This window comes from Schistocerca serialis, chromosome 9 (genome assembly GCF_023864345.2).
Source record: "Schistocerca serialis cubense isolate TAMUIC-IGC-003099 chromosome 9, iqSchSeri2.2, whole genome shotgun sequence".
Classification (NCBI taxonomy): domain Eukaryota; kingdom Metazoa; phylum Arthropoda; class Insecta; order Orthoptera; family Acrididae; genus Schistocerca; species Schistocerca serialis.
In genome coordinates this window covers 146,720,959-146,738,924 of record NC_064646.1, presented here as the reverse complement: position 1 = coordinate 146,738,924, position 17,966 = coordinate 146,720,959, and the positions used below count along the sequence as shown (strand labels likewise).

General features: G+C 53.4%; 52 non-coding genes across 52 annotated transcripts; 26 read left to right on the top strand and 26 right to left on the bottom strand.

Moving 5' to 3' along the window:
* Nucleotides 1-213: 213 nt before the first annotated feature.
* Trnar-acg (transfer RNA arginine (anticodon ACG)) lies at nt 214-286 on the top strand. The gene has a single exon. It is a non-coding gene; the product is annotated as a tRNA-Arg (tRNA).
* A 274-nt stretch (nt 287-560) lies between these two features.
* Nucleotides 561-632, top strand: Trnam-cau (transfer RNA methionine (anticodon CAU)). Its single transcript has one exon. It is a non-coding gene; the product is annotated as a tRNA-Met (tRNA).
* A 233-nt stretch (nt 633-865) lies between these two features.
* On the bottom strand, nt 866-937 carry Trnad-guc (transfer RNA aspartic acid (anticodon GUC)). Its single transcript has one exon. It is a non-coding gene; the product is annotated as a tRNA-Asp (tRNA).
* A 112-nt stretch (nt 938-1,049) lies between these two features.
* On the bottom strand, nt 1,050-1,141 carry Trnai-uau (transfer RNA isoleucine (anticodon UAU)). The gene is given in 2 exon segments: nt 1,050-1,085; nt 1,104-1,141. It is a non-coding gene; the product is annotated as a tRNA-Ile (tRNA).
* Nucleotides 1,142-1,586: 445 nt separating this feature from the next.
* Nucleotides 1,587-1,659, top strand: Trnar-acg (transfer RNA arginine (anticodon ACG)). Its single transcript has one exon. It is a non-coding gene; the product is annotated as a tRNA-Arg (tRNA).
* A 274-nt stretch (nt 1,660-1,933) lies between these two features.
* Trnam-cau (transfer RNA methionine (anticodon CAU)) lies at nt 1,934-2,005 on the top strand. The gene has a single exon. It is a non-coding gene; the product is annotated as a tRNA-Met (tRNA).
* Nucleotides 2,006-2,238: 233 nt separating this feature from the next.
* Trnad-guc (transfer RNA aspartic acid (anticodon GUC)) lies at nt 2,239-2,310 on the bottom strand. The gene has a single exon. It is a non-coding gene; the product is annotated as a tRNA-Asp (tRNA).
* A 112-nt stretch (nt 2,311-2,422) lies between these two features.
* Nucleotides 2,423-2,514, bottom strand: Trnai-uau (transfer RNA isoleucine (anticodon UAU)). The gene is given in 2 exon segments: nt 2,423-2,458; nt 2,477-2,514. It is a non-coding gene; the product is annotated as a tRNA-Ile (tRNA).
* Nucleotides 2,515-2,959: 445 nt separating this feature from the next.
* Nucleotides 2,960-3,032, top strand: Trnar-acg (transfer RNA arginine (anticodon ACG)). Its single transcript has one exon. It is a non-coding gene; the product is annotated as a tRNA-Arg (tRNA).
* A 274-nt stretch (nt 3,033-3,306) lies between these two features.
* Trnam-cau (transfer RNA methionine (anticodon CAU)) lies at nt 3,307-3,378 on the top strand. The gene has a single exon. It is a non-coding gene; the product is annotated as a tRNA-Met (tRNA).
* A 233-nt stretch (nt 3,379-3,611) lies between these two features.
* Nucleotides 3,612-3,683, bottom strand: Trnad-guc (transfer RNA aspartic acid (anticodon GUC)). Its single transcript has one exon. It is a non-coding gene; the product is annotated as a tRNA-Asp (tRNA).
* A 112-nt stretch (nt 3,684-3,795) lies between these two features.
* Nucleotides 3,796-3,887, bottom strand: Trnai-uau (transfer RNA isoleucine (anticodon UAU)). The gene is given in 2 exon segments: nt 3,796-3,831; nt 3,850-3,887. It is a non-coding gene; the product is annotated as a tRNA-Ile (tRNA).
* A 445-nt stretch (nt 3,888-4,332) lies between these two features.
* Trnar-acg (transfer RNA arginine (anticodon ACG)) lies at nt 4,333-4,405 on the top strand. The gene has a single exon. It is a non-coding gene; the product is annotated as a tRNA-Arg (tRNA).
* Nucleotides 4,406-4,679: 274 nt separating this feature from the next.
* On the top strand, nt 4,680-4,751 carry Trnam-cau (transfer RNA methionine (anticodon CAU)). Its single transcript has one exon. It is a non-coding gene; the product is annotated as a tRNA-Met (tRNA).
* A 233-nt stretch (nt 4,752-4,984) lies between these two features.
* Nucleotides 4,985-5,056, bottom strand: Trnad-guc (transfer RNA aspartic acid (anticodon GUC)). Its single transcript has one exon. It is a non-coding gene; the product is annotated as a tRNA-Asp (tRNA).
* A 112-nt stretch (nt 5,057-5,168) lies between these two features.
* On the bottom strand, nt 5,169-5,260 carry Trnai-uau (transfer RNA isoleucine (anticodon UAU)). The gene is given in 2 exon segments: nt 5,169-5,204; nt 5,223-5,260. It is a non-coding gene; the product is annotated as a tRNA-Ile (tRNA).
* A 445-nt stretch (nt 5,261-5,705) lies between these two features.
* Nucleotides 5,706-5,778, top strand: Trnar-acg (transfer RNA arginine (anticodon ACG)). Its single transcript has one exon. It is a non-coding gene; the product is annotated as a tRNA-Arg (tRNA).
* A 274-nt stretch (nt 5,779-6,052) lies between these two features.
* On the top strand, nt 6,053-6,124 carry Trnam-cau (transfer RNA methionine (anticodon CAU)). Its single transcript has one exon. It is a non-coding gene; the product is annotated as a tRNA-Met (tRNA).
* Nucleotides 6,125-6,357: 233 nt separating this feature from the next.
* Trnad-guc (transfer RNA aspartic acid (anticodon GUC)) lies at nt 6,358-6,429 on the bottom strand. The gene has a single exon. It is a non-coding gene; the product is annotated as a tRNA-Asp (tRNA).
* Nucleotides 6,430-6,541: 112 nt separating this feature from the next.
* Nucleotides 6,542-6,633, bottom strand: Trnai-uau (transfer RNA isoleucine (anticodon UAU)). The gene is given in 2 exon segments: nt 6,542-6,577; nt 6,596-6,633. It is a non-coding gene; the product is annotated as a tRNA-Ile (tRNA).
* A 445-nt stretch (nt 6,634-7,078) lies between these two features.
* Trnar-acg (transfer RNA arginine (anticodon ACG)) lies at nt 7,079-7,151 on the top strand. The gene has a single exon. It is a non-coding gene; the product is annotated as a tRNA-Arg (tRNA).
* Nucleotides 7,152-7,425: 274 nt separating this feature from the next.
* Trnam-cau (transfer RNA methionine (anticodon CAU)) lies at nt 7,426-7,497 on the top strand. Its single transcript has one exon. It is a non-coding gene; the product is annotated as a tRNA-Met (tRNA).
* Nucleotides 7,498-7,730: 233 nt separating this feature from the next.
* On the bottom strand, nt 7,731-7,802 carry Trnad-guc (transfer RNA aspartic acid (anticodon GUC)). Its single transcript has one exon. It is a non-coding gene; the product is annotated as a tRNA-Asp (tRNA).
* Nucleotides 7,803-7,914: 112 nt separating this feature from the next.
* On the bottom strand, nt 7,915-8,006 carry Trnai-uau (transfer RNA isoleucine (anticodon UAU)). Its single transcript is given in 2 exon segments — nt 7,915-7,950; nt 7,969-8,006. It is a non-coding gene; the product is annotated as a tRNA-Ile (tRNA).
* A 445-nt stretch (nt 8,007-8,451) lies between these two features.
* Nucleotides 8,452-8,524, top strand: Trnar-acg (transfer RNA arginine (anticodon ACG)). Its single transcript has one exon. It is a non-coding gene; the product is annotated as a tRNA-Arg (tRNA).
* Nucleotides 8,525-8,798: 274 nt separating this feature from the next.
* On the top strand, nt 8,799-8,870 carry Trnam-cau (transfer RNA methionine (anticodon CAU)). Its single transcript has one exon. It is a non-coding gene; the product is annotated as a tRNA-Met (tRNA).
* A 233-nt stretch (nt 8,871-9,103) lies between these two features.
* Trnad-guc (transfer RNA aspartic acid (anticodon GUC)) lies at nt 9,104-9,175 on the bottom strand. Its single transcript has one exon. It is a non-coding gene; the product is annotated as a tRNA-Asp (tRNA).
* A 112-nt stretch (nt 9,176-9,287) lies between these two features.
* Nucleotides 9,288-9,379, bottom strand: Trnai-uau (transfer RNA isoleucine (anticodon UAU)). Its single transcript is given in 2 exon segments — nt 9,288-9,323; nt 9,342-9,379. It is a non-coding gene; the product is annotated as a tRNA-Ile (tRNA).
* Nucleotides 9,380-9,824: 445 nt separating this feature from the next.
* Trnar-acg (transfer RNA arginine (anticodon ACG)) lies at nt 9,825-9,897 on the top strand. Its single transcript has one exon. It is a non-coding gene; the product is annotated as a tRNA-Arg (tRNA).
* Nucleotides 9,898-10,171: 274 nt separating this feature from the next.
* Trnam-cau (transfer RNA methionine (anticodon CAU)) lies at nt 10,172-10,243 on the top strand. Its single transcript has one exon. It is a non-coding gene; the product is annotated as a tRNA-Met (tRNA).
* Nucleotides 10,244-10,476: 233 nt separating this feature from the next.
* Nucleotides 10,477-10,548, bottom strand: Trnad-guc (transfer RNA aspartic acid (anticodon GUC)). Its single transcript has one exon. It is a non-coding gene; the product is annotated as a tRNA-Asp (tRNA).
* Nucleotides 10,549-10,660: 112 nt separating this feature from the next.
* Nucleotides 10,661-10,752, bottom strand: Trnai-uau (transfer RNA isoleucine (anticodon UAU)). The gene is given in 2 exon segments: nt 10,661-10,696; nt 10,715-10,752. It is a non-coding gene; the product is annotated as a tRNA-Ile (tRNA).
* Nucleotides 10,753-11,197: 445 nt separating this feature from the next.
* Nucleotides 11,198-11,270, top strand: Trnar-acg (transfer RNA arginine (anticodon ACG)). The gene has a single exon. It is a non-coding gene; the product is annotated as a tRNA-Arg (tRNA).
* A 274-nt stretch (nt 11,271-11,544) lies between these two features.
* Trnam-cau (transfer RNA methionine (anticodon CAU)) lies at nt 11,545-11,616 on the top strand. The gene has a single exon. It is a non-coding gene; the product is annotated as a tRNA-Met (tRNA).
* A 233-nt stretch (nt 11,617-11,849) lies between these two features.
* Nucleotides 11,850-11,921, bottom strand: Trnad-guc (transfer RNA aspartic acid (anticodon GUC)). Its single transcript has one exon. It is a non-coding gene; the product is annotated as a tRNA-Asp (tRNA).
* Nucleotides 11,922-12,033: 112 nt separating this feature from the next.
* Nucleotides 12,034-12,125, bottom strand: Trnai-uau (transfer RNA isoleucine (anticodon UAU)). Its single transcript is given in 2 exon segments — nt 12,034-12,069; nt 12,088-12,125. It is a non-coding gene; the product is annotated as a tRNA-Ile (tRNA).
* Nucleotides 12,126-12,570: 445 nt separating this feature from the next.
* Trnar-acg (transfer RNA arginine (anticodon ACG)) lies at nt 12,571-12,643 on the top strand. Its single transcript has one exon. It is a non-coding gene; the product is annotated as a tRNA-Arg (tRNA).
* Nucleotides 12,644-12,907: 264 nt separating this feature from the next.
* On the top strand, nt 12,908-12,979 carry Trnam-cau (transfer RNA methionine (anticodon CAU)). Its single transcript has one exon. It is a non-coding gene; the product is annotated as a tRNA-Met (tRNA).
* Nucleotides 12,980-13,212: 233 nt separating this feature from the next.
* On the bottom strand, nt 13,213-13,284 carry Trnad-guc (transfer RNA aspartic acid (anticodon GUC)). The gene has a single exon. It is a non-coding gene; the product is annotated as a tRNA-Asp (tRNA).
* A 112-nt stretch (nt 13,285-13,396) lies between these two features.
* Nucleotides 13,397-13,488, bottom strand: Trnai-uau (transfer RNA isoleucine (anticodon UAU)). Its single transcript is given in 2 exon segments — nt 13,397-13,432; nt 13,451-13,488. It is a non-coding gene; the product is annotated as a tRNA-Ile (tRNA).
* Nucleotides 13,489-13,933: 445 nt separating this feature from the next.
* Nucleotides 13,934-14,006, top strand: Trnar-acg (transfer RNA arginine (anticodon ACG)). The gene has a single exon. It is a non-coding gene; the product is annotated as a tRNA-Arg (tRNA).
* Nucleotides 14,007-14,280: 274 nt separating this feature from the next.
* Nucleotides 14,281-14,352, top strand: Trnam-cau (transfer RNA methionine (anticodon CAU)). Its single transcript has one exon. It is a non-coding gene; the product is annotated as a tRNA-Met (tRNA).
* Nucleotides 14,353-14,585: 233 nt separating this feature from the next.
* Trnad-guc (transfer RNA aspartic acid (anticodon GUC)) lies at nt 14,586-14,657 on the bottom strand. Its single transcript has one exon. It is a non-coding gene; the product is annotated as a tRNA-Asp (tRNA).
* Nucleotides 14,658-14,769: 112 nt separating this feature from the next.
* On the bottom strand, nt 14,770-14,861 carry Trnai-uau (transfer RNA isoleucine (anticodon UAU)). Its single transcript is given in 2 exon segments — nt 14,770-14,805; nt 14,824-14,861. It is a non-coding gene; the product is annotated as a tRNA-Ile (tRNA).
* Nucleotides 14,862-15,306: 445 nt separating this feature from the next.
* Nucleotides 15,307-15,379, top strand: Trnar-acg (transfer RNA arginine (anticodon ACG)). Its single transcript has one exon. It is a non-coding gene; the product is annotated as a tRNA-Arg (tRNA).
* Nucleotides 15,380-15,653: 274 nt separating this feature from the next.
* Nucleotides 15,654-15,725, top strand: Trnam-cau (transfer RNA methionine (anticodon CAU)). The gene has a single exon. It is a non-coding gene; the product is annotated as a tRNA-Met (tRNA).
* Nucleotides 15,726-15,958: 233 nt separating this feature from the next.
* Trnad-guc (transfer RNA aspartic acid (anticodon GUC)) lies at nt 15,959-16,030 on the bottom strand. The gene has a single exon. It is a non-coding gene; the product is annotated as a tRNA-Asp (tRNA).
* Nucleotides 16,031-16,142: 112 nt separating this feature from the next.
* On the bottom strand, nt 16,143-16,234 carry Trnai-uau (transfer RNA isoleucine (anticodon UAU)). Its single transcript is given in 2 exon segments — nt 16,143-16,178; nt 16,197-16,234. It is a non-coding gene; the product is annotated as a tRNA-Ile (tRNA).
* A 445-nt stretch (nt 16,235-16,679) lies between these two features.
* Nucleotides 16,680-16,752, top strand: Trnar-acg (transfer RNA arginine (anticodon ACG)). Its single transcript has one exon. It is a non-coding gene; the product is annotated as a tRNA-Arg (tRNA).
* Nucleotides 16,753-17,026: 274 nt separating this feature from the next.
* Trnam-cau (transfer RNA methionine (anticodon CAU)) lies at nt 17,027-17,098 on the top strand. The gene has a single exon. It is a non-coding gene; the product is annotated as a tRNA-Met (tRNA).
* A 233-nt stretch (nt 17,099-17,331) lies between these two features.
* Trnad-guc (transfer RNA aspartic acid (anticodon GUC)) lies at nt 17,332-17,403 on the bottom strand. Its single transcript has one exon. It is a non-coding gene; the product is annotated as a tRNA-Asp (tRNA).
* Nucleotides 17,404-17,515: 112 nt separating this feature from the next.
* Trnai-uau (transfer RNA isoleucine (anticodon UAU)) lies at nt 17,516-17,607 on the bottom strand. Its single transcript is given in 2 exon segments — nt 17,516-17,551; nt 17,570-17,607. It is a non-coding gene; the product is annotated as a tRNA-Ile (tRNA).
* Nucleotides 17,608-17,966: the final 359 nt, after the last annotated feature.

The following is a 17,966-nucleotide window of genomic DNA, read 5'->3' as shown; positions in this document are numbered from 1 at the left end:
ACGGCAGATGTGTGGCAAGCTCTAAGCTGTGCAGGCGCTCCGTGGCCGAGCAGCTGGAGGAGAGATGCCTTCCTTGGTGGCAGCTCCCTGCAGAGTGCGGAAGACCAGAGTGGCCGCGCCGCCGTTGTCAGTGGATGACATGCAATTGCCGAGCCACGGAGAACACGTTGCTTTGCGATGTGCACCCGCCTCGTAGCAGAAAACGCGAACGGTGGCCCTGTGGCGCAACGGATAACGCGTCTGACTACGGATCAGAAGATTCCAGGTTCGAATCCTGGCAGGGTCGGCATTTTGTTAGTTGCGGGCGCGTAGCTAGGCAGTGCATTCGAATGTCTCCACCTTCGTGGAGTGCAATGTTAATCCTGAGCATCTCGCAGCTGCATCTCGAGACGATCGCGGTAAATATCGCTTCGTGCAAGCGTCAGCGTAGCGTCAGTCGAGCAAAGTCGAGACAAGTCAAGCTGGGAGATGCTACACAGTTAATTAAACGGTAGGCGACGCAGACAACGCTTTTCCAAGTGTCTCATGTCACGCACCGAAGAGAGCGCTTCTCTCTGCACAGCAGAGTGGCGCAGTGGAAGCGTGCTGGGCCCATAACCCAGGGGTCCGTGGATCGAAACCACGCTCTGCTAAAATTATTCTTTTTCTTGGGTGCTTCGAGCTCGATCATTAATCTTGGGGTGCGCTGATTCAGCGTCGACAGCAAACCCTGTGAGTTGTGAAACGACGACGTCGTGTGCAGAATACGAGAAACACTTCCTAAGACGCAGACTTTCTTACGATTTTTTAGCAATTACATTCCTTGATCACAACGGTAATGCTTTTTCGGGCCACACGTGCAACCTTCGCGATATAAAAATCGCATCTCCCCGGCGGGGAATCGAACCCCGGTCTCCCGCGTGACAGGCGGGGATACTAACCACTATACTACCGAGGAACACGCGGTCGTTGACTGCAGTGCACGCACATTTATGGTCTCTCAGGTACGTGATACATCTCAAATCTAGCGTCCCGATGCTTCCATAGTCAGCTGCTACGAAATAAAAGTATGCCCCAGGTGAGGCTCGAACTCACAACCCCGGCATTGCTCACGGCTACTGCCTTATAAGTACCGTGCGCTAACCAATTGCGCCACTGGGGCTACAGCAGAGTGCTTACAGTTAGCGGTATTCACTTTGATGCCAACCTGTTGTGGCTACAGACCCGTCATACGACCGTCACCTGCGGCCATACTACGACTTTAGCACCTGTCTACGAATGCTTCACACGATTCTTGTTTTATATGCTACACTTACAAGCATGTCAACCGCTTGTCATCACCGAAAAAATGCAAAAAAACGGGCGCCTGGCATTCCGCTACCTGTCCAACAGCGACGGCAGATGTGTGGCAAGCTCTAAGCTGTGCAGGCGCTCCGTGGCCGAGCAGCTGGAGGAGAGATGCCTTCCTTGGTGGCAGCTCCCTGCAGAGTGCGGAAGACCAGAGTGGCCGCGCCGCCGTTGTCAGTGGATGACATGCAATTGCCGAGCCACGGAGAACACGTTGCTTTGCGATGTGCACCCGCCTCGTAGCAGAAAACGCGAACGGTGGCCCTGTGGCGCAACGGATAACGCGTCTGACTACGGATCAGAAGATTCCAGGTTCGAATCCTGGCAGGGTCGGCATTTTGTTAGTTGCGGGCGCGTAGCTAGGCAGTGCATTCGAATGTCTCCACCTTCGTGGAGTGCAATGTTAATCCTGAGCATCTCGCAGCTGCATCTCGAGACGATCGCGGTAAATATCGCTTCGTGCAAGCGTCAGCGTAGCGTCAGTCGAGCAAAGTCGAGACAAGTCAAGCTGGGAGATGCTACACAGTTAATTAAACGGTAGGCGACGCAGACAACGCTTTTCCAAGTGTCTCATGTCACGCACCGAAGAGAGCGCTTCTCTCCGCACAGCAGAGTGGCGCAGTGGAAGCGTGCTGGGCCCATAACCCAGGGGTCCGTGGATCGAAACCACGCTCTGCTAAAATTATTCTTTTTCTTGGGTGCTTCGAGCTCGATCATTAATCTTGGGGTGCGCTGATTCAGCGTCGACAGCAAACCCTGTGAGTTGTGAAACGACGACGTCGTGTGCAGAATACGAGAAACACTTCCTAAGACGCAGACTTTCTTACGATTTTTTAGCAATTACATTCCTTGATCACAACGGTAATGCTTTTTCGGGCCACACGTGCAACCTTCGCGATATAAAAATCGCATCTCCCCGGCGGGGAATCGAACCCCGGTCTCCCGCGTGACAGGCGGGGATACTAACCACTATACTACCGAGGAACACGCGGTCGTTGACTGCAGTGCACGCACATTTATGGTCTCTCAGGTACGTGATACATCTCAAATCTAGCGTCCCGATGCTTCCATAGTCAGCTGCTACGAAATAAAAGTATGCCCCAGGTGAGGCTCGAACTCACAACCCCGGCATTGCTCACGGCTACTGCCTTATAAGTACCGTGCGCTAACCAATTGCGCCACTGGGGCTACAGCAGAGTGCTTACAGTTAGCGGTATTCACTTTGATGCCAACCTGTTGTGGCTACAGACCCGTCATACGACCGTCACCTGCGGCCATACTACGACTTTAGCACCTGTCTACGAATGCTTCACACGATTCTTGTTTTATATGCTACACTTACAAGCATGTCAACCGCTTGTCATCACCGAAAAAATGCAAAAAAACGGGCGCCTGGCATTCCGCTACCTGTCCAACAGCGACGGCAGATGTGTGGCAAGCTCTAAGCTGTGCAGGCGCTCCGTGGCCGAGCAGCTGGAGGAGAGATGCCTTCCTTGGTGGCAGCTCCCTGCAGAGTGCGGAAGACCAGAGTGGCCGCGCCGCCGTTGTCAGTGGATGACATGCAATTGCCGAGCCACGGAGAACACGTTGCTTTGCGATGTGCACCCGCCTCGTAGCAGAAAACGCGAACGGTGGCCCTGTGGCGCAACGGATAACGCGTCTGACTACGGATCAGAAGATTCCAGGTTCGAATCCTGGCAGGGTCGGCATTTTGTTAGTTGCGGGCGCGTAGCTAGGCAGTGCATTCGAATGTCTCCACCTTCGTGGAGTGCAATGTTAATCCTGAGCATCTCGCAGCTGCATCTCGAGACGATCGCGGTAAATATCGCTTCGTGCAAGCGTCAGCGTAGCGTCAGTCGAGCAAAGTCGAGACAAGTCAAGCTGGGAGATGCTACACAGTTAATTAAACGGTAGGCGACGCAGACAACGCTTTTCCAAGTGTCTCATGTCACGCACCGAAGAGAGCGCTCCTCTCCGCACAGCAGAGTGGCGCAGTGGAAGCGTGCTGGGCCCATAACCCAGAGGTCCGTGGATCGAAACCACGCTCTGCTAAAATTATTCTTTTTCTTGGGTGCTTCGAGCTCGATCATTAATCTTGGGGTGCGCTGATTCAGCGTCGACAGCAAACCCTGTGAGTTGTGAAACGACGACGTCGTGTGCAGAATACGAGAAACACTTCCTAAGACGCAGACTTTCTTACGATTTTTTAGCAATTACATTCCTTGATCACAACGGTAATGCTTTTTCGGGCCACACGTGCAACCTTCGCGATATAAAAATCGCATCTCCCCGGCGGGGAATCGAACCCCGGTCTCCCGCGTGACAGGCGGGGATACTAACCACTATACTACCGAGGAACACGCGGCCGTTGACTGCAGTGCACGCACATTTATGGTCTCTCAGGTACGTGATACATCTCAAATCTAGCGTCCCGATGCTTCCATAGTCAGCTGCTACGAAATAAAAGTATGCCCCAGGTGAGGCTCGAACTCACAACCCCGGCATTGCTCACGGCTACTGCCTTATAAGTACCGTGCGCTAACCAATTGCGCCACTGGGGCTACAGCAGAGTGCTTACAGTTAGCGGTATTCACTTTGATGCCAACCTGTTGTGGCTACAGACCCGTCATACGACCGTCACCTGCGGCCATACTACGACTTTAGCACCTGTCTACGAATGCTTCACACGATTCTTGTTTTATATGCTACACTTACAAGCATGTCAACCGCTTGTCATCACCGAAAAAATGCAAAAAAACGGGCGCCTGGCATTCCGCTACCTGTCCAACAGCGACGGCAGATGTGTGGCAAGCTCTAAGCTGTGCAGGCGCTCCGTGGCCGAGCAGCTGGAGGAGAGATGCCTTCCTTGGTGGCAGCTCCCTGCAGAGTGCGGAAGACCAGAGTGGCCGCGCCGCCGTTGTCAGTGGATGACATGCAATTGCCGAGCCACGGAGAACACGTTGCTTTGCGATGTGCACCCGCCTCGTAGCAGAAAACGCGAACGGTGGCCCTGTGGCGCAACGGATAACGCGTCTGACTACGGATCAGAAGATTCCAGGTTCGAATCCTGGCAGGGTCGGCATTTTGTTAGTTGCGGGCGCGTAGCTAGGCAGTGCATTCGAATGTCTCCACCTTCGTGGAGTGCAATGTTAATCCTGAGCATCTCGCAGCTGCATCTCGAGACGATCGCGGTAAATATCGCTTCGTGCAAGCGTCAGCGTAGCGTCAGTCGAGCAAAGTCGAGACAAGTCAAGCTGGGAGATGCTACACAGTTAATTAAACGGTAGGCGACGCAGACAACGCTTTTCCAAGTGTCTCATGTCACGCACCGAAGAGAGCGCTTCTCTCCGCACAGCAGAGTGGCGCAGTGGAAGCGTGCTGGGCCCATAACCCAGGGGTCCGTGGATCGAAACCACGCTCTGCTAAAATTATTCTTTTTCTTGGGTGCTTCGAGCTCGATCATTAATCTTGGGGTGCGCTGATTCAGCGTCGACAGCAAACCCTGTGAGTTGTGAAACGACGACGTCGTGTGCAGAATACGAGAAACACTTCCTAAGACGCAGACTTTCTTACGATTTTTTAGCAATTACATTCCTTGATCACAACGGTAATGCTTTTTCGGGCCACACGTGCAACCTTCGCGATATAAAAATCGCATCTCCCCGGCGGGGAATCGAACCCCGGTCTCCCGCGTGACAGGCGGGGATACTAACCACTATACTACCGAGGAACACGCGGCCGTTGACTGCAGTGCACGCACATTTATGGTCTCTCAGGTACGTGATACATCTCAAATCTAGCGTCCCGATGCTTCCATAGTCAGCTGCTACGAAATAAAAGTATGCCCCAGGTGAGGCTCGAACTCACAACCCCGGCATTGCTCACGGCTACTGCCTTATAAGTACCGTGCGCTAACCAATTGCGCCACTGGGGCTACAGCAGAGTGCTTACAGTTAGCGGTATTCACTTTGATGCCAACCTGTTGTGGCTACAGACCCGTCATACGACCGTCACCTGCGGCCATACTACGACTTTAGCACCTGTCTACGAATGCTTCACACGATTCTTGTTTTATATGCTACACTTACAAGCATGTCAACCGCTTGTCATCACCGAAAAAATGCAAAAAAACGGGCGCCTGGCATTCCGCTACCTGTCCAACAGCGACGGCAGATGTGTGGCAAGCTCTAAGCTGTGCAGGCGCTCCGTGGCCGAGCAGCTGGAGGAGAGATGCCTTCCTTGGTGGCAGCTCCCTGCAGAGTGCGGAAGACCAGAGTGGCCGCGCCGCCGTTGTCAGTGGATGACATGCAATTGCCGAGCCACGGAGAACACGTTGCTTTGCGATGTGCACCCGCCTCGTAGCAGAAAACGCGAACGGTGGCCCTGTGGCGCAACGGATAACGCGTCTGACTACGGATCAGAAGATTCCAGGTTCGAATCCTGGCAGGGTCGGCATTTTGTTAGTTGCGGGCGCGTAGCTAGGCAGTGCATTCGAATGTCTCCACCTTCGTGGAGTGCAATGTTAATCCTGAGCATCTCGCAGCTGCATCTCGAGACGATCGCGGTAAATATCGCTTCGTGCAAGCGTCAGCGTAGCGTCAGTCGAGCAAAGTCGAGACAAGTCAAGCTGGGAGATGCTACACAGTTAATTAAACGGTAGGCGACGCAGACAACGCTTTTCCAAGTGTCTCATGTCACGCACCGAAGAGAGCGCTCCTCTCCGCACAGCAGAGTGGCGCAGTGGAAGCGTGCTGGGCCCATAACCCAGAGGTCCGTGGATCGAAACCACGCTCTGCTAAAATTATTCTTTTTCTTGGGTGCTTCGAGCTCGATCATTAATCTTGGGGTGCGCTGATTCAGCGTCGACAGCAAACCCTGTGAGTTGTGAAACGACGACGTCGTGTGCAGAATACGAGAAACACTTCCTAAGACGCAGACTTTCTTACGATTTTTTAGCAATTACATTCCTTGATCACAACGGTAATGCTTTTTCGGGCCACACGTGCAACCTTCGCGATATAAAAATCGCATCTCCCCGGCGGGGAATCGAACCCCGGTCTCCCGCGTGACAGGCGGGGATACTAACCACTATACTACCGAGGAACACGCGGCCGTTGACTGCAGTGCACGCACATTTATGGTCTCTCAGGTACGTGATACATCTCAAATCTAGCGTCCCGATGCTTCCATAGTCAGCTGCTACGAAATAAAAGTATGCCCCAGGTGAGGCTCGAACTCACAACCCCGGCATTGCTCACGGCTACTGCCTTATAAGTACCGTGCGCTAACCAATTGCGCCACTGGGGCTACAGCAGAGTGCTTACAGTTAGCGGTATTCACTTTGATGCCAACCTGTTGTGGCTACAGACCCGTCATACGACCGTCACCTGCGGCCATACTACGACTTTAGCACCTGTCTACGAATGCTTCACACGATTCTTGTTTTATATGCTACACTTACAAGCATGTCAACCGCTTGTCATCACCGAAAAAATGCAAAAAAACGGGCGCCTGGCATTCCGCTACCTGTCCAACAGCGACGGCAGATGTGTGGCAAGCTCTAAGCTGTGCAGGCGCTCCGTGGCCGAGCAGCTGGAGGAGAGATGCCTTCCTTGGTGGCAGCTCCCTGCAGAGTGCGGAAGACCAGAGTGGCCGCGCCGCCGTTGTCAGTGGATGACATGCAATTGCCGAGCCACGGAGAACACGTTGCTTTGCGATGTGCACCCGCCTCGTAGCAGAAAACGCGAACGGTGGCCCTGTGGCGCAACGGATAACGCGTCTGACTACGGATCAGAAGATTCCAGGTTCGAATCCTGGCAGGGTCGGCATTTTGTTAGTTGCGGGCGCGTAGCTAGGCAGTGCATTCGAATGTCTCCACCTTCGTGGAGTGCAATGTTAATCCTGAGCATCTCGCAGCTGCATCTCGAGACGATCGCGGTAAATATCGCTTCGTGCAAGCGTCAGCGTAGCGTCAGTCGAGCAAAGTCGAGACAAGTCAAGCTGGGAGATGCTACACAGTTAATTAAACGGTAGGCGACGCAGACAACGCTTTTCCAAGTGTCTCATGTCACGCACCGAAGAGAGCGCTTCTCTCCGCACAGCAGAGTGGCGCAGTGGAAGCGTGCTGGGCCCATAACCCAGGGGTCCGTGGATCGAAACCACGCTCTGCTAAAATTATTCTTTTTCTTGGGTGCTTCGAGCTCGATCATTAATCTTGGGGTGCGCTGATTCAGCGTCGACAGCAAACCCTGTGAGTTGTGAAACGACGACGTCGTGTGCAGAATACGAGAAACACTTCCTAAGACGCAGACTTTCTTACGATTTTTTAGCAATTACATTCCTTGATCACAACGGTAATGCTTTTTCGGGCCACACGTGCAACCTTCGCGATATAAAAATCGCATCTCCCCGGCGGGGAATCGAACCCCGGTCTCCCGCGTGACAGGCGGGGATACTAACCACTATACTACCGAGGAACACGCGGCCGTTGACTGCAGTGCACGCACATTTATGGTCTCTCAGGTACGTGATACATCTCAAATCTAGCGTCCCGATGCTTCCATAGTCAGCTGCTACGAAATAAAAGTATGCCCCAGGTGAGGCTCGAACTCACAACCCCGGCATTGCTCACGGCTACTGCCTTATAAGTACCGTGCGCTAACCAATTGCGCCACTGGGGCTACAGCAGAGTGCTTACAGTTAGCGGTATTCACTTTGATGCCAACCTGTTGTGGCTACAGACCCGTCATACGACCGTCACCTGCGGCCATACTACGACTTTAGCACCTGTCTACGAATGCTTCACACGATTCTTGTTTTATATGCTACACTTACAAGCATGTCAACCGCTTGTCATCACCGAAAAAATGCAAAAAAACGGGCGCCTGGCATTCCGCTACCTGTCCAACAGCGACGGCAGATGTGTGGCAAGCTCTAAGCTGTGCAGGCGCTCCGTGGCCGAGCAGCTGGAGGAGAGATGCCTTCCTTGGTGGCAGCTCCCTGCAGAGTGCGGAAGACCAGAGTGGCCGCGCCGCCGTTGTCAGTGGATGACATGCAATTGCCGAGCCACGGAGAACACGTTGCTTTGCGATGTGCACCCGCCTCGTAGCAGAAAACGCGAACGGTGGCCCTGTGGCGCAACGGATAACGCGTCTGACTACGGATCAGAAGATTCCAGGTTCGAATCCTGGCAGGGTCGGCATTTTGTTAGTTGCGGGCGCGTAGCTAGGCAGTGCATTCGAATGTCTCCACCTTCGTGGAGTGCAATGTTAATCCTGAGCATCTCGCAGCTGCATCTCGAGACGATCGCGGTAAATATCGCTTCGTGCAAGCGTCAGCGTAGCGTCAGTCGAGCAAAGTCGAGACAAGTCAAGCTGGGAGATGCTACACAGTTAATTAAACGGTAGGCGACGCAGACAACGCTTTTCCAAGTGTCTCATGTCACGCACCGAAGAGAGCGCTCCTCTCCGCACAGCAGAGTGGCGCAGTGGAAGCGTGCTGGGCCCATAACCCAGAGGTCCGTGGATCGAAACCACGCTCTGCTAAAATTATTCTTTTTCTTGGGTGCTTCGAGCTCGATCATTAATCTTGGGGTGCGCTGATTCAGCGTCGACAGCAAACCCTGTGAGTTGTGAAACGACGACGTCGTGTGCAGAATACGAGAAACACTTCCTAAGACGCAGACTTTCTTACGATTTTTTAGCAATTACATTCCTTGATCACAACGGTAATGCTTTTTCGGGCCACACGTGCAACCTTCGCGATATAAAAATCGCATCTCCCCGGCGGGGAATCGAACCCCGGTCTCCCGCGTGACAGGCGGGGATACTAACCACTATACTACCGAGGAACACGCGGCCGTTGACTGCAGTGCACGCACATTTATGGTCTCTCAGGTACGTGATACATCTCAAATCTAGCGTCCCGATGCTTCCATAGTCAGCTGCTACGAAATAAAAGTATGCCCCAGGTGAGGCTCGAACTCACAACCCCGGCATTGCTCACGGCTACTGCCTTATAAGTACCGTGCGCTAACCAATTGCGCCACTGGGGCTACAGCAGAGTGCTTACAGTTAGCGGTATTCACTTTGATGCCAACCTGTTGTGGCTACAGACCCGTCATACGACCGTCACCTGCGGCCATACTACGACTTTAGCACCTGTCTACGAATGCTTCACACGATTCTTGTTTTATATGCTACACTTACAAGCATGTCAACCGCTTGTCATCACCGAAAAAATGCAAAAAAACGGGCGCCTGGCATTCCGCTACCTGTCCAACAGCGACGGCAGATGTGTGGCAAGCTCTAAGCTGTGCAGGCGCTCCGTGGCCGAGCAGCTGGAGGAGAGATGCCTTCCTTGGTGGCAGCTCCCTGCAGAGTGCGGAAGACCAGAGTGGCCGCGCCGCCGTTGTCAGTGGATGACATGCAATTGCCGAGCCACGGAGAACACGTTGCTTTGCGATGTGCACCCGCCTCGTAGCAGAAAACGCGAACGGTGGCCCTGTGGCGCAACGGATAACGCGTCTGACTACGGATCAGAAGATTCCAGGTTCGAATCCTGGCAGGGTCGGCATTTTGTTAGTTGCGGGCGCGTAGCTAGGCAGTGCATTCGAATGTCTCCACCTTCGTGGAGTGCAATGTTAATCCTGAGCATCTCGCAGCTGCATCTCGAGACGATCGCGGTAAATATCGCTTCGTGCAAGCGTCAGCGTAGCGTCAGTCGAGCAAAGTCGAGACAAGTCAAGCTGGGAGATGCTACACAGTTAATTAAACGGTAGGCGACGCAGACAACGCTTTTCCAAGTGTCTCATGTCACGCACCGAAGAGAGCGCTTCTCTCCGCACAGCAGAGTGGCGCAGTGGAAGCGTGCTGGGCCCATAACCCAGGGGTCCGTGGATCGAAACCACGCTCTGCTAAAATTATTCTTTTTCTTGGGTGCTTCGAGCTCGATCATTAATCTTGGGGTGCGCTGATTCAGCGTCGACAGCAAACCCTGTGAGTTGTGAAACGACGACGTCGTGTGCAGAATACGAGAAACACTTCCTAAGACGCAGACTTTCTTACGATTTTTTAGCAATTACATTCCTTGATCACAACGGTAATGCTTTTTCGGGCCACACGTGCAACCTTCGCGATATAAAAATCGCATCTCCCCGGCGGGGAATCGAACCCCGGTCTCCCGCGTGACAGGCGGGGATACTAACCACTATACTACCGAGGAACACGCGGCCGTTGACTGCAGTGCACGCACATTTATGGTCTCTCAGGTACGTGATACATCTCAAATCTAGCGTCCCGATGCTTCCATAGTCAGCTGCTACGAAATAAAAGTATGCCCCAGGTGAGGCTCGAACTCACAACCCCGGCATTGCTCACGGCTACTGCCTTATAAGTACCGTGCGCTAACCAATTGCGCCACTGGGGCTACAGCAGAGTGCTTACAGTTAGCGGTATTCACTTTGATGCCAACCTGTTGTGGCTACAGACCCGTCATACGACCGTCACCTGCGGCCATACTACGACTTTAGCACCTGTCTACGAATGCTTCACACGATTCTTGTTTTATATGCTACACTTACAAGCATGTCAACCGCTTGTCATCACCGAAAAAATGCAAAAAAACGGGCGCCTGGCATTCCGCTACCTGTCCAACAGCGACGGCAGATGTGTGGCAAGCTCTAAGCTGTGCAGGCGCTCCGTGGCCGAGCAGCTGGAGGAGAGATGCCTTCCTTGGTGGCAGCTCCCTGCAGAGTGCGGAAGACCAGAGTGGCCGCGCCGCCGTTGTCAGTGGATGACATGCAATTGCCGAGCCACGGAGAACACGTTGCTTTGCGATGTGCACCCGCCTCGTAGCAGAAAACGCGAACGGTGGCCCTGTGGCGCAACGGATAACGCGTCTGACTACGGATCAGAAGATTCCAGGTTCGAATCCTGGCAGGGTCGGCATTTTGTTAGTTGCGGGCGCGTAGCTAGGCAGTGCATTCGAATGTCTCCACCTTCGTGGAGTGCAATGTTAATCCTGAGCATCTCGCAGCTGCATCTCGAGACGATCGCGGTAAATATCGCTTCGTGCAAGCGTCAGCGTAGCGTCAGTCGAGCAAAGTCGAGACAAGTCAAGCTGGGAGATGCTACACAGTTAATTAAACGGTAGGCGACGCAGACAACGCTTTTCCAAGTGTCTCATGTCACGCACCGAAGAGAGCGCTTCTCTCCGCACAGCAGAGTGGCGCAGTGGAAGCGTGCTGGGCCCATAACCCAGAGGTCCGTGGATCGAAACCACGCTCTGCTAAAATTATTCTTTTTCTTGGGTGCTTCGAGCTCGATCATTAATCTTGGGGTGCGCTGATTCAGCGTCGACAGCAAACCCTGTGAGTTGTGAAACGACGACGTCGTGTGCAGAATACGAGAAACACTTCCTAAGACGCAGACTTTCTTACGATTTTTTAGCAATTACATTCCTTGATCACAACGGTAATGCTTTTTCGGGCCACACGTGCAACCTTCGCGATATAAAAATCGCATCTCCCCGGCGGGGAATCGAACCCCGGTCTCCCGCGTGACAGGCGGGGATACTAACCACTATACTACCGAGGAACACGCGGCCGTTGACTGCAGTGCACGCACATTTATGGTCTCTCAGGTACGTGATACATCTCAAATCTAGCGTCCCGATGCTTCCATAGTCAGCTGCTACGAAATAAAAGTATGCCCCAGGTGAGGCTCGAACTCACAACCCCGGCATTGCTCACGGCTACTGCCTTATAAGTACCGTGCGCTAACCAATTGCGCCACTGGGGCTACAGCAGAGTGCTTACAGTTAGCGGTATTCACTTTGATGCCAACCTGTTGTGGCTACAGACCCGTCATACGACCGTCACCTGCGGCCATACTACGACTTTAGCACCTGTCTACGAATGCTTCACACGATTCTTGTTTTATATGCTACACTTACAAGCATGTCAACCGCTTGTCATCACCGAAAAAATGCAAAAAAACGGGCGCCTGGCATTCCGCTACCTGTCCAACAGCGACGGCAGATGTGTGGCAAGCTCTAAGCTGTGCAGGCGCTCCGTGGCCGAGCAGCTGGAGGAGAGATGCCTTCCTTGGTGGCAGCTCCCTGCAGAGTGCGGAAGACCAGAGTGGCCGCGCCGCCGTTGTCAGTGGATGACATGCAATTGCCGAGCCACGGAGAACACGTTGCTTTGCGATGTGCACCCGCCTCGTAGCAGAAAACGCGAGCGGTGGCCCTGTGGCGCAACGGATAACGCGTCTGACTACGGATCAGAAGATTCCAGGTTCGAATCCTGGCAGGGTCGGCATTTTGTTAGTTGCGGGCGCGTAGCTAGGCAGTGCATTCGAATGTCTCCACCTTCGTGGAGTGCAATGTTAATCCTGAGCATCTCGCAGCTGCATCTCGAGACGATCGCGGTAAATATCGCTTCGTGCAAGCGTCAGCGTAGCGTCAGTCGAGACAAGTCAAGCTGGGAGATGCTACACAGTTAATTAAACGGTAGGCGACGCAGACAACGCTTTTCCAAGTGTCTCATGTCACGCACCGAAGAGAGCGCTTCTCTCCGCACAGCAGAGTGGCGCAGTGGAAGCGTGCTGGGCCCATAACCCAGGGGTCCGTGGATCGAAACCACGCTCTGCTAAAATTATTCTTTTTCTTGGGTGCTTCGAGCTCGATCATTAATCTTGGGGTGCGCTGATTCAGCGTCGACAGCAAACCCTGTGAGTTGTGAAACGACGACGTCGTGTGCAGAATACGAGAAACACTTCCTAAGACGCAGACTTTCTTACGATTTTTTAGCAATTACATTCCTTGATCACAACGGTAATGCTTTTTCGGGCCACACGTGCAACCTTCGCGATATAAAAATCGCATCTCCCCGGCGGGGAATCGAACCCCGGTCTCCCGCGTGACAGGCGGGGATACTAACCACTATACTACCGAGGAACACGCGGTCGTTCACTGCAGTGCACGCACATTTATGGTCTCTCAGGTACGTGATACATCTCAAATCTAGCGTCCCGATGCTTCCATAGTCAGCTGCTACGAAATAAAAGTATGCCCCAGGTGAGGCTCGAACTCACAACCCCGGCATTGCTCACGGCTACTGCCTTATAAGTACCGTGCGCTAACCAATTGCGCCACTGGGGCTACAGCAGAGTGCTTACAGTTAGCGGTATTCACTTTGATGCCAACCTGTTGTGGCTACAGACCCGTCATACGACCGTCACCTGCGGCCATACTACGACTTTAGCACCTGTCTACGAATGCTTCACACGATTCTTGTTTTATATGCTACACTTACAAGCATGTCAACCGCTTGTCATCACCGAAAAAATGCAAAAAAACGGGCGCCTGGCATTCCGCTACCTGTCCAACAGCGACGGCAGATGTGTGGCAAGCTCTAAGCTGTGCAGGCGCTCCGTGGCCGAGCAGCTGGAGGAGAGATGCCTTCCTTGGTGGCAGCTCCCTGCAGAGTGCGGAAGACCAGAGTGGCCGCGCCGCCGTTGTCAGTGGATGACATGCAATTGCCGAGCCACGGAGAACACGTTGCTTTGCGATGTGCACCCGCCTCGTAGCAGAAAACGCGAACGGTGGCCCTGTGGCGCAACGGATAACGCGTCTGACTACGGATCAGAAGATTCCAGGTTCGAATCCTGGCAGGGTCGGCATTTTGTTAGTTGCGGGCGCGTAGCTAGGCAGTGCATTCGAATGTCTCCACCTTCGTGGAGTGCAATGTTAATCCTGAGCATCTCGCAGCTGCATCTCGAGACGATCGCGGTAAATATCGCTTCGTGCAAGCGTCAGCGTAGCGTCAGTCGAGCAAAGTCGAGACAAGTCAAGCTGGGAGATGCTACACAGTTAATTAAACGGTAGGCGACGCAGACAACGCTTTTCCAAGTGTCTCATGTCACGCACCGAAGAGAGCGCTTCTCTCCGCACAGCAGAGTGGCGCAGTGGAAGCGTGCTGGGCCCATAACCCAGAGGTCCGTGGATCGAAACCACGCTCTGCTAAAATTATTCTTTTTCTTGGGTGCTTCGAGCTCGATCATTAATCTTGGGGTGCGCTGATTCAGCGTCGACAGCAAACCCTGTGAGTTGTGAAACGACGACGTCGTGTGCAGAATACGAGAAACACTTCCTAAGACGCAGACTTTCTTACGATTTTTTAGCAATTACATTCCTTGATCACAACGGTAATGCTTTTTCGGGCCACACGTGCAACCTTCGCGATATAAAAATCGCATCTCCCCGGCGGGGAATCGAACCCCGGTCTCCCGCGTGACAGGCGGGGATACTAACCACTATACTACCGAGGAACACGCGGCCGTTGACTGCAGTGCACGCACATTTATGGTCTCTCAGGTACGTGATACATCTCAAATCTAGCGTCCCGATGCTTCCATAGTCAGCTGCTACGAAATAAAAGTATGCCCCAGGTGAGGCTCGAACTCACAACCCCGGCATTGCTCACGGCTACTGCCTTATAAGTACCGTGCGCTAACCAATTGCGCCACTGGGGCTACAGCAGAGTGCTTACAGTTAGCGGTATTCACTTTGATGCCAACCTGTTGTGGCTACAGACCCGTCATACGACCGTCACCTGCGGCCATACTACGACTTTAGCACCTGTCTACGAATGCTTCACACGATTCTTGTTTTATATGCTACACTTACAAGCATGTCAACCGCTTGTCATCACCGAAAAAATGCAAAAAAACGGGCGCCTGGCATTCCGCTACCTGTCCAACAGCGACGGCAGATGTGTGGCAAGCTCTAAGCTGTGCAGGCGCTCCGTGGCCGAGCAGCTGGAGGAGAGATGCCTTCCTTGGTGGCAGCTCCCTGCAGAGTGCGGAAGACCAGAGTGGCCGCGCCGCCGTTGTCAGTGGATGACATGCAATTGCCGAGCCACGGAGAACACGTTGCTTTGCGATGTGCACCCGCCTCGTAGCAGAAAACGCGAACGGTGGCCCTGTGGCGCAACGGATAACGCGTCTGACTACGGATCAGAAGATTCCAGGTTCGAATCCTGGCAGGGTCGGCATTTTGTTAGTTGCGGGCGCGTAGCTAGGCAGTGCATTCGAATGTCTCCACCTTCGTGGAGTGCAATGTTAATCCTGAGCATCTCGCAGCTGCATCTCGAGACGATCGCGGTAAATATCGCTTCGTGCAAGCGTCAGCGTAGCGTCAGTCGAGCAAAGTCGAGACAAGTCAAGCTGGGAGATGCTACACAGTTAATTAAACGGTAGGCGACGCAGACAACGCTTTTCCAAGTGTCTCATGTCACGCACCGAAGAGAGCGCTTCTCTCCGCACAGCAGAGTGGCGCAGTGGAAGCGTGCTGGGCCCATAACCCAGAGGTCCGTGGATCGAAACCACGCTCTGCTAAAATTATTCTTTTTCTTGGGTGCTTCGAGCTCGATCATTAATCTTGGGGTGCGCTGATTCAGCGTCGACAGCAAACCCTGTGAGTTGTGAAACGACGACGTCGTGTGCAGAATACGAGAAACACTTCCTAAGACGCAGACTTTCTTACGATTTTTTAGCAATTACATTCCTTGATCACAACGGTAATGCTTTTTCGGGCCACACGTGCAACCTTCGCGATATAAAAATCGCATCTCCCCGGCGGGGAATCGAACCCCGGTCTCCCGCGTGACAGGCGGGGATACTAACCACTATACTACCGAGGAACACGCGGCCGTTGACTGCAGTGCACGCACATTTATGGTCTCTCAGGTACGTGATACATCTCAAATCTAGCGTCCCGATGCTTCCATAGTCAGCTGCTACGAAATAAAAGTATGCCCCAGGTGAGGCTCGAACTCACAACCCCGGCATTGCTCACGGCTACTGCCTTATAAGTACCGTGCGCTAACCAATTGCGCCACTGGGGCTACAGCAGAGTGCTTACAGTTAGCGGTATTCACTTTGATGCCAACCTGTTGTGGCTACAGACCCGTCATACGACCGTCACCTGCGGCCATACTACGACTTTAGCACCTGTCTACGAATGCTTCACACGATTCTTGTTTTATATGCTACACTTACAAGCATGTCAACCGCTTGTCATCACCGAAAAAATGCAAAAAAACGGGCGCCTGGCATTCCGCTACCTGTCCAACAGCGACGGCAGATGTGTGGCAAGCTCTAAGCTGTGCAGGCGCTCCGTGGCCGAGCAGCTGGAGGAGAGATGCCTTCCTTGGTGGCAGCTCCCTGCAGAGTGCGGAAGACCAGAGTGGCCGCGCCGCCGTTGTCAGTGGATGACATGCAATTGCCGAGCCACGGAGAACACGTTGCTTTGCGATGTGCACCCGCCTCGTAGCAGAAAACGCGAACGGTGGCCCTGTGGCGCAACGGATAACGCGTCTGACTACGGATCAGAAGATTCCAGGTTCGAATCCTGGCAGGGTCGGCATTTTGTTAGTTGCGGGCGCGTAGCTAGGCAGTGCATTCGAATGTCTCCACCTTCGTGGAGTGCAATGTTAATCCTGAGCATCTCGCAGCTGCATCTCGAGACGATCGCGGTAAATATCGCTTCGTGCAAGCGTCAGCGTAGCGTCAGTCGAGCAAAGTCGAGACAAGTCAAGCTGGGAGATGCTACACAGTTAATTAAACGGTAGGCGACGCAGACAACGCTTTTCCAAGTGTCTCATGTCACGCACCGAAGAGAGCGCTTCTCTCCGCACAGCAGAGTGGCGCAGTGGAAGCGTGCTGGGCCCATAACCCAGAGGTCCGTGGATCGAAACCACGCTCTGCTAAAATTATTCTTTTTCTTGGGTGCTTCGAGCTCGATCATTAATCTTGGGGTGCGCTGATTCAGCGTCGACAGCAAACCCTGTGAGTTGTGAAACGACGACGTCGTGTGCAGAATACGAGAAACACTTCCTAAGACGCAGACTTTCTTACGATTTTTTAGCAATTACATTCCTTGATCACAACGGTAATGCTTTTTCGGGCCACACGTGCAACCTTCGCGATATAAAAATCGCATCTCCCCGGCGGGGAATCGAACCCCGGTCTCCCGCGTGACAGGCGGGGATACTAACCACTATACTACCGAGGAACACGCGGCCGTTGACTGCAGTGCACGCACATTTATGGTCTCTCAGGTACGTGATACATCTCAAATCTAGCGTCCCGATGCTTCCATAGTCAGCTGCTACGAAATAAAAGTATGCCCCAGGTGAGGCTCGAACTCACAACCCCGGCATTGCTCACGGCTACTGCCTTATAAGTACCGTGCGCTAACCAATTGCGCCACTGGGGCTACAGCAGAGTGCTTACAGTTAGCGGTATTCACTTTGATGCCAACCTGTTGTGGCTACAGACCCGTCATACGACCGTCACCTGCGGCCATACTACGACTTTAGCACCTGTCTACGAATGCTTCACACGATTCTTGTTTTATATGCTACACTTACAAGCATGTCAACCGCTTGTCATCACCGAAAAAATGCAAAAAAACGGGCGCCTGGCATTCCGCTACCTGTCCAACAGCGACGGCAGATGTGTGGCAAGCTCTAAGCTGTGCAGGCGCTCCGTGGCCGAGCAGCTGGAGGAGAGATGCCTTCCTTGGTGGCAGCTCCCTGCAGAGTGCGGAAGACCAGAGTGGCCGCGCCGCCGTTG